General features: G+C 40.6%; 1 protein-coding gene across 1 annotated transcript in view; it reads left to right on the top strand.

Annotated features, from left to right (window-relative positions):
• The window catches only part of LAMA5 (laminin subunit alpha 5), a 124,120-nt gene that overhangs the window by 38,941 nt on the left and 72,356 nt on the right, over positions 1-12,823 (top strand). The window lies entirely within an intron of this gene.

Raw genomic sequence — 12,823 nt, 5'->3', positions numbered from 1 at the left:
CAGATGTCAGTTCCCCAGGGAACCCTAGTCAAAAGCAGTGACTCACCCTGAGAGAGGAGGGAGTTGGTGGACCGGCATGGGGCTCATGCTGATGTCCTGGATACAGATCACTTCCTCCCCTTTCCACATCCAAATCTCCCTCAACAGGAGCCTGTTTGATGGTCCATGGACCTTCGTAAGGCCATTTTGGGCCTAAGAATCACACTGTAAAGACTCTCACCTTCTTGCCTGAAATATCAACTTGACTCAAAAAGCCCAGGTTTTTTAATGCTAGATCCATTCTTAGCAGAGCTTTTATTAAACAGCATTTGCCACTTAAAGATCTGAGACTTAAAGGCTTTGCCCTTGACCCTCTGAATTCTTATGCTTAGACACATAGTTAGGGAGAGTGGGATGTCAGTGGAAAGAGGAATGAAGCACAAGGCTGGAAGTCAGTTGACCAGAGTTCTACTGCTGGTTTTGTCACTAACCTTGTGTTTGATCTTAGATAAGTAAGTTTCTTCTCTTGGACTGAGTTTTCTCATCTGTTGGTTGATTGGGAAGAGTTTTTGCCTCGTCCCTATCAGGATTGTCAGGTAGAATCTTGTGAGTTGCTCTCCAAAGGTGCTTTCTAAAAAACAAAGCAATTTGCACACAAAGGATCTTTGTTATGAAGAGGGCCGATGTGAACCAGGTAGTTTGGGTTAAGCAGCCTTAGAGTCTACTGCATTTTAGGGAACATTAGCCTAAGGGAGGTCTCAGCTCCTCCAGTTACTCTGGGAAAGCATTCTAGAGAGAATGGACTTTTACAGTTTCAAAAATGAAACCTAGTAAACTGGGTTAATTCTGGGTCTTTTTGATTTACTGAGATTGGAGTGGGGTGTGTGTATGTGCGTGCACACATACCTACATGCACTCATTACCCAAAGTAGGACTAGATGGGATGTGGCTCCTGTAACTACTCTTTCCAGGGTGACAAACACCAGATCTCCTTAGGCCTGTGACCACTGACGCCCAGGGGACCCCAGATCACTACTGGGGCAATCTAAGGTACAATGTCTAGACTGTTTGTAGAAAGAATTGTATAACGTGCTGTTCCTCCTTCACCTGCAGATTCTGGCCCAGCAAGCATTTTTTGTTTGTTTTCCCATCCCTAACCGTTGTCCTTCTAACTTTCATCTGTTCTTATAAACTTTACCTTGCCCTGGAGCCCTTGCCCTATGTTTCTAACACAGACTCTATCTTAATAACCTTCAACTTGTTCTTCTCATCCATACCCTAGCTCCATGCTTGTCCCAGTTCTGTTCTCTAGAATAGCAATTTTTATCAGAGAGGTTTTTTTCCTAAGTAATTTATGGTTTTTGGTTTATTGAACACTGAATTATTTAGTTTCATTGTTTGTTGTTTGTTCCATCTCTCTATTTGTCTATTTTTTTTAAACCAATATGATATGGTTTTGATGACTGCTACTTTATAGTGTAGGTTTAAGATCTAGAAGCACTATTTCCACTTTGTCTCTGACTCTTCATTATTTCCCTTGAAATTTTAAGTCCTTGTATTTTGTATTTTATCAAGTTTTATTAAGTATCCCTTTGATAATTTGATTCATATAGTCTTAAAACTACAAATTAACTTTGGTAATATCATTTTGATCATATTGGCACAGCCTACCCATGAGCATTAAATATTCTTCCAGCTATTTGTTATTCTTTATTTCTATAAGATACATTTTATAATTGAATCTACAGATTTTGTGTGCTTTGGTAGGTTGATTCCCTTACATATTTTATACATTTTGTAGTTATTTGGAATGGGGTTTCTCATTCTCTTACTGTCTCTTGAGTTTTCTTATTATCATATGGAAACGCTGTTAATTTTTGATGGTTTATTCTGCAGCTTGGAACTTTGCAAAGATACTGATTTTCTCAATTAGCATATGTGCTTATTCCTGAGTATTTTCTAACCCTATCATATCATCCACAAATAGGGATAGTTGTATCTCTTCTTTACCTGTCTTTACACTTTCAATTTCTTTCTCTTGTCTTTACTCCTCTATTTACTGAGAAAAGTTCTAGTGTAACCCTATTGTATACGATGCTTGCTTTTGTCACCTTTTTTTTTTATAAAGGAAAAGGTCCCTCTAACCCTGTTTTGTAGGACTTTTAGAATAGATTAGTATTGTACTTTATTGATAACTTTTTCTGCATCTGTTTAGCTAACCGTTGGTTGTGACTGTTTTTGTTCTTAATATGATAAATAATATTGATTGTTTTCCTCATTTTGAACCTTCCTTTTCATCCTGGCATAAAATAAATCTACCTTGGTCATAATGAATGATTTCTTGGATGAGTTGCTGGAGTCTGCTGGGCAAGATTTTATTTGAAGTTTTTGAATCTATGTTCATTCATGTTGTTGGTCTATGGTTTTCCTGCTGTGCTTTATCCTTCCCTGTTTTAGGTATTAGGTATTTGTGTGCTTTGGTAGATTGATTCTCCAGATATTTTATATATTTTGTCATTATTTGGAATGAGATTTGTCTCATAAGAGAAATCTGTGGTAGGGCATGTTCTTTTCTCAGTTTTTGAGAACAATTCTGTAATTGTTCTCTTAAAATTTGCTAGAATTGTCCTGTCAATCCATCAGAATCAGGATTTCCTTCCCTCTTCCCCCATTTGGTGGTTTCTTTATAGCTAGTTCTTTTTTCCTTTTCTGACAGTGGGAATTTTATATTTTTGGATTCTTTTATTTTGTTCTTGTTTTGTTAGTATAGTAGGTTCTGATAATTTATTTCTTCTGGCCTTATTGTGATTTTGTCTTGTTCGTTTCCTATTTTGTTGATTTGATTTTTCTATCCTCTTTTCAATCAGAGAGACTAAAGGTTTATCAATTTTGTGATCCTTTTCAAAAAATCAACTTTTAGTTTTATTTATCATTTGTATGGCTTTTTTTGTTTCCACATTGTCTATTTCTTCTCTAATTTTTGATATTTTTTTGTTATTATTTTATGTTTTTATTTGTTAGCTTTCTAATATTTTTAAATGCATTGCATCATAGCATCTTAAGAGTTGGAAGGCACCACAAAGGTCACCCCCTACTTGAAAAAGAATCCCTCCTACAATGCATTTGATTATCTAGGGTTTACTTGAGTCCTTCAGTGAGACCTAAGTCACTACCTTCTAAGATGGTTCATTTCGCTTATAAATGGCTATGAGTATTAGGAAATTTTTCCTTACATGAAGCCTATATCTGCCTCTCAGAAACTTCTATGCATTGCTCCAAGATGTTTTCTCTATGAACAAGGTGAACAAGTACAGATATAACTTCATTTAAAAATGTAAAAACATGTTCTTAGCTCTAGGGCCATACAAAAACAGGTGGCTGGCCCTATTTGGCCCACAGGCTATATAGTTTGCCATAAATGTTCTACCTAAAATGTGGTGGTCAGAACTGAGTATAATACCCCAAATGTAGTCTTACCTTGGAATAAATATTAGGGCTCAACATCAGTGTAACAGATGCTCACTAACCATACCTCTCTAGTCCTAGAAACTTTGTTTCTCTTAATGTAGCCCCAAAATCACATTAACATTTGTTGACCACAAAAGGATATGAACAGGCAGTTTTCAGAGAAAGAAATTAAAGCTATCTATAAGCACATGAAGAAATGCTCTAAATCACTAATGATTAGAGAAATGCAAATCAAAACAACTGTGAGGTACCACATCTCACCACTCAGATTGGCTAAAATGACAAACCAGGAAAATGACAAATGCTGGAGAGGTTGTGGGCAAATTGGAACACTAATGCATTGCTGGTGGAGTTGTGAACTGATCCAACCTTTCTGGAGAGCAATCTGGAATTATGCCCAAAGGGCTATACACAATCTCATACCCTTTGACCCAGCAATACCACTCCTAGGGTTATATCCCAAAGAAATCATAGAAGTGGGAGATAGACCCATATGTACAAAAATATTTATAGCAGCTCTTTTTGTGGTAGCAATTAAGGGGGTGCCCATCAGTTGGGGAATGGCTGAACAAGTTGTGGTATATGCATGTTATGGAATACTATTGTGCTATAAGAAATGAGGAGCAGATGGACTTCAAATTTACCTGAAGAGGCATATACGAACTGGTGCTGAGTGAGAAGAGTAGAACCAGGAGAAATTGATACACAATTACAGACACAACATATGTGTGATATCCAACTTTGATAGATTGGACTCTTCTCAGCAATGCAGTGATACAAGTCAATCCCAGAAGACTTATAATGGAGAGAAATGTCTACATCCAGAGAAAGTAGAAAGAACTGAGTTTATATCCAGATTGAAGCAAACTACCTGATCTTTTTCCTTTTCTTGTTTGGTTTTATGTCCTCTTTACCATTTTTCATTCCATCTGATACAATCCATCTTTATAACCTGACTAATGTCTAATGTGCAAGTATTTACAGATTGTATACTTGACTGTATGCCACCATGGGAGGGAGGGGAGGGAGGGGGACAAAATATGAAACTCAAGGAATTGTGGAATTGAATCTTGTAAACTAAAAGTAAACAAATTAATAAAAATTATCTAAAGACAAAAAAAGCCCACAATATTTGTTGACCACACAATTGAGTTTGTAGTCCAATAAACTCTGTGGTTCTGTTTCAGAAAGACTGCTGTTTACCCCCACCTTCACAATTACACATTTTTGAAATCGATATTTTTAGACCAATTGTAAGAATTTACATTTATCCCTATTATATTTCATTGTATTAGATTAGACTCAACTATATCTACAACAATTCCCTGTTCTTGGGGCAGCTAGGTGGCGCAGTGAATAGAGCGCCAGCCTTGGAGTCAAGACCTGGGTTCAGATCTGGCCTCAGACACTTAACACAAAAACTATCTGTGTGATCTTGGGCTGGTGACTTAACCCCAATTGCCCTACCAAAAAAAAAAAACCAATTCCCTGTTGTAATAGTCTAGTAACCTAATAAAAAAAGGAAATGTTGGTGTGTTATGAATTGTTATTGATCAGCATCTTAGTTCTTTGTGATCACTACTTCCTTTTCTAGATGTCCACTACCAACCCTTTAATAATATATTCTAGAATTTAGACAAGGACTACTGTCAAATTTCCTTGTTTTCCAGTTCACTTTCTCCTGTTTTTAGAAGATCAGGACAACTCTTGACCCTCCCCTTCTATGCTGTGAATTCTCTCCTATTCTCCATGGTCTTTAAAAGATTATTTATCTTCTCTCTTTCTTTTTTTTTTTTTTTTGGCCAGGGGAAGGCAGGGCAATTGGGGTTATGTGACTTGCCCAAGGTCACACAGCTAGTAAGTATTAAGTGTCTGAGGTCAGATTTGAACTCAGGTCCTCCTGACTTGAGGGCTGGTGCTCTCTTAGCTACCTAGCTCTCACTGTGCCACCTAGCTACCCCTACTATTTTCTAATGAACAAAAATTATTTTCTCCCTCCCATACTCTTTCCCCTCTCTCTTCCCCCACTATTGGGAAAATAAAAACAAAATCTTTACAACAGATATGAATAGTGAAACAAAACAAATTCTTGCATTGGTCACGTACAAAAGTATGTGTCACATTCTGCTCTCTAGTCCAACATCTCTTTGTTAGGAGTATGGTTTATCATCAGTCCTCTGGAATCAAGATTGGTCATTGTTGATTAGAGTTCTGTAGCTTTCAAAGTTCTGTTTTGTCTTGATTTTGTTATTTTTTTGCTGTCTTGTTGTTACTTTATAAATTGTTCTACTGGTTCTGTTCACTTTACTCTGCATCAGTTCATATAAGACTTTCCACGTTTCTCAGAATCCATCTCTATAGTCATTTCTTATAGCAAACAGTATTCCATAACATTCATATGCCATAATTTGCTTGCCATTCCTAAATTGGACACCCTTTTCATTTCCATGTCTTTGACCCCACAAAAAAAGGAGCTGCCAGAAATATTTTTGTACATATGTAACCTTTTTATCTTTTTTTGATCTCTTTGGATTATAGACCTAGTAGAGAGATACCAGTGGATGAGAGGGTATGTACAGGTTAGTGGTTTTCTAACATAGTTTCCTATTTCCTATGAATAAGTCATAAAGAGTCATTCCCTCTCTATATTAGAAATTCACCTTGCATATTACTCTTGATTTCTCCTTTTGTGTATAGACATCTGTGGCCATGTGTTTTCTTGTTGATTTCTTTCTTGAATTTTTGTCCCCTGTGAATTTGTAGGTGTTCTTACTACTATTCTTTCTAAATTGTAGTTACTCTCTATGTTTTGAATTTGGTAGATGTATGTAGGCAGTTTTTCCCAACTCTCTCCCTTTTTGCTTTAAAGTCTTTTCTGATTAGATTCTCAAAACTCTAGACAAATACATTCTTGCCAGCTCTTGTTAGGTGTATTTTATCACTGACCAAGAACCTATCATTCCTGTATTTTAAGCTATTTTCTAGAAATCTAACTCCATTCTCAAATATCATTTTCTGAACCAGCTCTTCACTTTCCAAATCTGGTCTTCTCTTTTAAAACCCTTGCCTTTAAGTGGCAGCCATGATGAAAACACCACCTATGGCCCTCTTATCTGAGGTTCCAAAATCTTCATCAGTGCTTTCTAGATTCCTGATATCAGCACAGTTGTGCAGCTACAAATCACCAGAAGTGGGCAGTAGTCATTTGGTTTGACAAGGGTTGAGCAGTTCTCTGTCTGATCTTGGATCCATACCACAGCAGGAGATCAGATCTTTTTCTTCTTGATATCAGGTCCACGTATAGTCACTTCACTATCCTTCAGTAACAATCATAATGACATGCCATATTTCCTCCATTTCTTCCTGGATAATCTCTCTTACCTGAAAGCACCTATGGTTCTATATCTTCATTTCTTGGAGAATAAACATTTGTTACCTCTGACAGAATTCAGCTTCCTTCTCTTTGGGAAGAGCTTCATAGCTGTTGTTTAGTTAAAAGTGTTCAGTTACCTGCCTTCTCTTTTTCCACTGTGTTACATTCATTAATTCTTCCTATCCTTTCTCTTTTTCATCACATCAAAAGCCCTTCTCCTGGTTTTTAAGGAATGCTTTTTCCTCCCTGAAAACCTGGAGACTGGAGAAGCATTTTTTAAAGCTTTTACAAGGGCACATTTGCTTCAAAGATATGTCAAGAACAAACAAATAGCCAGATCTATTGGTACACAACTGTCATTTCTACTATTGGGGAGGTGAAGACTGGTAGATCATTTGAGCTTAGGAGTCCTGAGCTAAGTTGATCTGGTACCTTTGCCAAGGCTACAACCAATATAGGGGATTTCTGGGAGTAGGTGGCTGCCTAAGGAGGGGCAAACTGGTTGCAGGTTGGAATTGGAGCAGACCAAAGCTTCTGTGATGTTCAGTAGTGGGACTGGGTCTATGACTGACCATTGTAGTTCCAGTCTGGGTAAGAGAGGGAGACCCAGTCTCAAAAAAAGCAAACAAAAAATTGAAAGTGCAGACATTTTCCCCTAACATCTTCAGGACACGCTGTTGTCTCAGTTCCTACATAGCATTGGCCTCACCAAGTTCATACCCAGATGCACTATGATGAATAGCTCTTGTCTCATTTACCATTCACCTGGGTCTTGAAGGTCACTTCTTGCTCCTTAAGGTGTCAGTGCTATAGTGACTGAAAGGTCATACCATGGAATGCTGGGGTGCTGTGGTCCCTTCCTGACCTTTTGTTTGGGTTTCATGTAGAACAGAGAAGAATAAATTCAGAAGCCAAAGACCAAGGCCTATTTTTCAATGCCACATGGTCCTGAGGGAAGAAGGACCTAAGCCCTATGAATATACACACATAAGATTTATACAGGATAAATTGGGAATAGTCTCAGAGGAAAGGGACTAAAATTTAGGAGGACTAAGAAAGACTTCTTGCAGAAGATGAGACTTTAAAGGATGAGATTTAAAGGAAGCCAGGGGACTAGGATGTGGAGATGAGGAAGGAGAGAGTTCCAGGCATAGAACTGCTCAGAAAGTGGAAAGAGCCAGTGAAAATCCTCACACCCTTATACTGTGATCTCTCACTGGATATAGGATTCAGGCATCCAATAATGAACAGAGAAGCATAAAGGACTGAGGCAAGTGAGAACCTTTCACTTTTTCTTCTTGAAGGGAAAACAGCTTATATTTTTTAAGCACAAATAACAGATATTTGGTCATAGCAGAAATGAAAAAATCACACACTGTACAAGTGTCATAAAGATCTTCCTGTCCTGTTGTTGAAGTGAGCTCCTCAGTTCTCTATCAGCTTTGCCAGTAGCTGCCCTGAAGCTCTCCTGTGGCTAACTGCTTGTGAAGATCTTTACCTTCCTTTTTGCCAGTACAGTACCTCCTTAGCTCCGCACTAGTACCTGGAAAGCTACATCCAACTTCCTTTCCCTCTTCTTACTAACATCTTAAACTGCCTCACCTCAGTCATTCAATGGCATTTATGAATGCTGGGGATACAAAGAAAAGTAAAGGATGGGCTCAGCTCTCAAAGAGGCCCGAGTCTGATGGGAAAGGCAGCACGCAAACCCCTACGTACACTAAGGCGCCAAGATCAAAAAGGACCTAGAAAGCCCTTTGAGAAGATGGGACTTGAGATGTGATTTGAAGGAAACCTGAAAGACTGGGAAATGGAGATGAGGAAGGAGAGAGTTCCCGGTGTGGTAAAGAACCATTGAAAATGCCCAGAGTTGGGATTTGGAGTGATTCACAGGATTAGCAAGGTGAAAGAGAACTGAGAGGTTCTAGTCTAATCTGTACCTGAACTAGAAGTCACCCCTATAATATATTCCTCAAATCCTTTTCTTCTTCTTCATCCTTATCCTCATCTTCCTCATCCTCCTTCCCATCCTTATCTTTCTCATCGTTTTCCTCTAGCCTGAGTCCTTTTCTTCCTTCTTTCTCCTTCCTAGGTTCATCTGCTTGAGTCTCCCCCTTCCTGCTGCTGAAATTCTCTTTCACCTCAATTCTTTCTCCTCCAACAACTTACTCTGGTTGATCCTAGACATACATTTTGTAGAGAGTCATACTTGGCTCACTGTAAATTTAAAACTTTCTAACAATTAGAGTTACACAAATTGGAACATGGTGCCTCAGTAGGTCTTGGGTTTCTCAACATCGAAGGTCTTCGAGCAAAGACTAAAAGACCACTTGTTGGATATGTGAGGATTTTTGTTCATATGAAGAGTACTTTTGAAATCCCTTCCAATTCCAAGATTCTAGATTATATTGAGGCATGGTCTGCTTTAAAAGAAGTTCTGCCCCTTGAGGTGAGAAAAGAGTGACTCAGTCCCTTCAAGAAAGGACATGGGACTAGGATTTCCTGCTTAACCTCAAGTCTTAGGATTTGAGGTCTTAGCCCCAAGTCCCTAGAATTTTCCTGGGCATCCCCACTTTTTTTTTCATTATTACTAACTCCTCTTTCATGATGATTATTAGATTATCCATTCTAGTCTCTCTATCTGTCCTCCAGGTCTGAAGCTAAGCTAGGGATCACTCTCATGTTTCCCCAGCTGGGCAAACTACAAAGTCAAAAGCCTGGGGTTTTAGGATACTGTTGCTCCCCTCAGGTGGGAGAGTTCTTCACCCTTCATCCCCATCTCCCCACTCCATACTCACTTGCCCTTGTGGCTTGGGGCAAAACAGAGTTGGGAAGGCGGAGGAACTGGGTTGATGAGGCCCCTCTGGCTGTCCAAAACTTAGGCCTCCTGGAAATGTACTGGCCCCAAAAATAGATATATTTTAAAAATAACTTGGGCTGGGTTTTTGTTTTGATTTTTTTTCCATTTTTTCCCCTTGCTCTTTATAAATATGCAGCATTGGAAAAAGGTCAGGGCTGAAGGGGGAGGAGGGGAGGGGCTGTGAGTGGAAGCAATAGTTCTAAGCCCTTTAGCTTAGAATTTGGGCAGGGGACAGCCTCAGTACTACCTACTGTCCTATTCACTAATCTGGTCTCCTTCCATACCCATGTCCCTAAAGCAGAGAAACCTTGCCCTTGGGGAAGAACTACTGATGAACTTGGTATGGGCTTCTCTTAGGGTGTACCTGGTATAGCCACAATCATAGGTTAAATGTTCATATGGGGGAGAAAATTTAAGGCTGAGGATGCAGGGAATGAAAAAGTCCCAGAGAATAGAGACATTTCCTATGCAAAAGGTCCTAGGATAGGGCAATTTATTTCTTATTATTGCTGCCTCTCTAAATTTCCTCATTAAAAGTATTATAAAATGCCCTCCTTCCCCTAACCCACTCCTGTTTAACCATATAATGGTTAAGGGAGGTGGAACACCAGGGATACAAGAATTACCCTCCTCTGCACCCATTTTCTGACCCAAGTCGGGCAGTTTGGTACATGTTATTTAGAGGAGAATAACCCATCCCAGTGAACAAACCCTTCTTCTCTCTCATCCTTACTTTCCTGCTTCCTGAAGGGGTGAGGGGGGAGAGGTTCTATTCTCCGGGTATCCTGCCTAATCTGTATCTCTTGGAGTCAGTGTTTGTGTAAATGCTCTAAGCTGGGAAATATGTAGCTAGAGAGGCAAGCCAGGGCCTTTCAGTGGGTGTGGCTAGCATTGCCACGACCATAGAACCAACATGGGCCTGGGGGAGGCTCCCACAGTTTTGGTGGCTGTCTTTCTGAGGATAGGAAGGGATTTATTCTGAGCCCTAAATGTCCCATCTGGAAGCAGTTGAATCTTCCTGGCACCCCTTACCCACTCACCCCAGGAAGCTAAGGACTGAGGATATAGGGGGGTGGCAGAGGGGTATGTCAGTGGGGCCTATGGGAGGGGCTTCAGGAATACCTTAGGTAGGACTTGTGCTAGTTTTGTCTTTTCAGTCCCCAGACAAATACACACTGATAGTCATTCCTGCTCTGTCTCTAGTCTCCTGGGAGACAGCAGGAGGGTTTCATCAGTGCCCATCTCCATTGCTTCCCCAGGGAGCTTCCCCTCCCTCAGCTGAGTTTGTGCCAGTCTCTGGTGACCTTTCCATGGTGTGTGTTCTGCAAGTTGGATGCAGTAGTTAGAAAACATGTGCATTTGGATTGTACTAGGCCTTTTCCCCACAGAGTTTTCAGTCCCCCACGCTTCACCCCAGGACCCCTAGTCAGCCGGCCCAAATTCAACCCCCCACCTCCCAAGGGGGCCAGCCTGGGATGGAGCTGCCAAAGGGGAATGGAAAAAAACACCAGATCAGATCAGACTGGCATGTGAATAGCTTCTCCTCCTTCCCTCCTCCCCTATCCCCATCCCAGCCCAGGCCCTATTGGGAAAAGCTGCTCTGGATTGCACGCAGACCTAACCAGCTCTGCCTGGCTTTGACTTTGTCCCTGAAAGCTCCTGGCTGCCTGGGAAGACAGTCTGTCCATCCCCCACCCCAACTCCTCCTCCAGGCCTAGGAGCAAGAAGACACCCAGCCCTTTCCCATCAGTGTTCCATGAATGCCCCTTTCAGGCTGTGGAGTGGAAAAAGGCATGTCCTTTTGGGTAAGCATGGTCTTTTTTCTGAGTAGGTACCTGGTTCTCCTGATCTGGTCGTTTCCCTCTTCAGGGCTGTCTCAGACTATTAACTATTATTAACTATATTAACTATTATTCCCTCATTTTACAGATGGGGAAATTGAGGCCCAGGGAGGGAGATGGACCCATCATTGTTCACACAGCTAGCTAGTGGCAGAGTTGAAGTTCAAACCCAGGCCTTCTGACTCCAAATCATGTTTCATGGCTCTAGGTTTAGGTCTTGGACAAGATTTTATATAAACTCCTGGAAATCCCTGTTTATAGACTCAGAGACGTTAGAAGCTGGCTAGAGCCAGGTTGCTTAGAGCTGACTAAGAATGGTGTCTGCCAAACCCTAAGGCTCTTGGGTTTTCACCTGAGACAACACTGCCTTAATGAAAGGTGGTGGATGGCCTACCCTTGGGATTGACTCTTTCACCTGGAGCCTGATGAAGGGATAGCTAATGTCTGCCACCATGGACAAATGTCAGAAGTTGGTGAGAATCGCAGAAATACTTTAGTGGAAATCTGCTAGATTTGCAGTCTGATTTGGAGCTTTGATTAGACTAGGTCTGTGGCACTCAGCAAATCATTTCAACTCTCTGGGCTTGTTTCCCCATCTGTAAAATGGCATGTTCACATTATGATCCAAGTCCTTCTAGTTCTAAATGCAGTAACAGCAAATTTGATGACAACCTATAGTCATCCACTCCATCACCTGCATCTTACAGATGAGAAAACAGATCCACAGAAGGAACATGATTTATCCAAGGTCACACAACAAATCCAGGGCAGAAATGCGGGTATTTGGTTTTGCTCAACTATAAATGCTTATAACAAGGGCTTTTGTTTTCTTTCCCAATGTGGAAAAGAAATTTTGAAAAAAATATTAAGCAATGAGGTAGTACAGTGAATACAGCACTGGCCCTGGAGTCTGGAGGACCTGAGTTCAAATCTGGCCTCAGACACTTAACACAAAACTAGCTATGTGACCTTGGGTAAGTCACTTAACCCCAATTACCCTGCCTTCCCCCCTCCAAAAAGAAAAAAAAAATAGCCTTTCTTTTCCTCGTAACTGTCTCTATCAATCCTGCTCTCTGGGATCGAGCTCCTTCTTATATAGTTCTATAGAGTTATAGTGCAGATGGTCCTGCTCATGGAGGAGGCTCAAAGCCCCTAACTTGGCAGAGTAATTATCAGGTAGAAGAGAAGCACCCAGAGTCCAAGACTGGCGGGGAGGGGGCAGGAGAGTCAATTTTGAGCTGGACATGGATTTAACCTCTCTTTTCTCACCTGCAAAACAAGGGAGTTGGACCAGGTGCTCTA

Source organism: Petaurus breviceps, unplaced genomic scaffold, assembly GCF_028583685.1.
Source record: "Petaurus breviceps papuanus isolate PSGF00001 unplaced genomic scaffold, PetGlider_PUasm1.0 90847, whole genome shotgun sequence".
Classification (NCBI taxonomy): Eukaryota; Metazoa; Chordata; class Mammalia; order Diprotodontia; family Petauridae; genus Petaurus; species Petaurus breviceps.
Note: the sequence above shows the minus strand (reverse complement) of the source record. Positions and strands in the feature narration are given on the sequence as shown.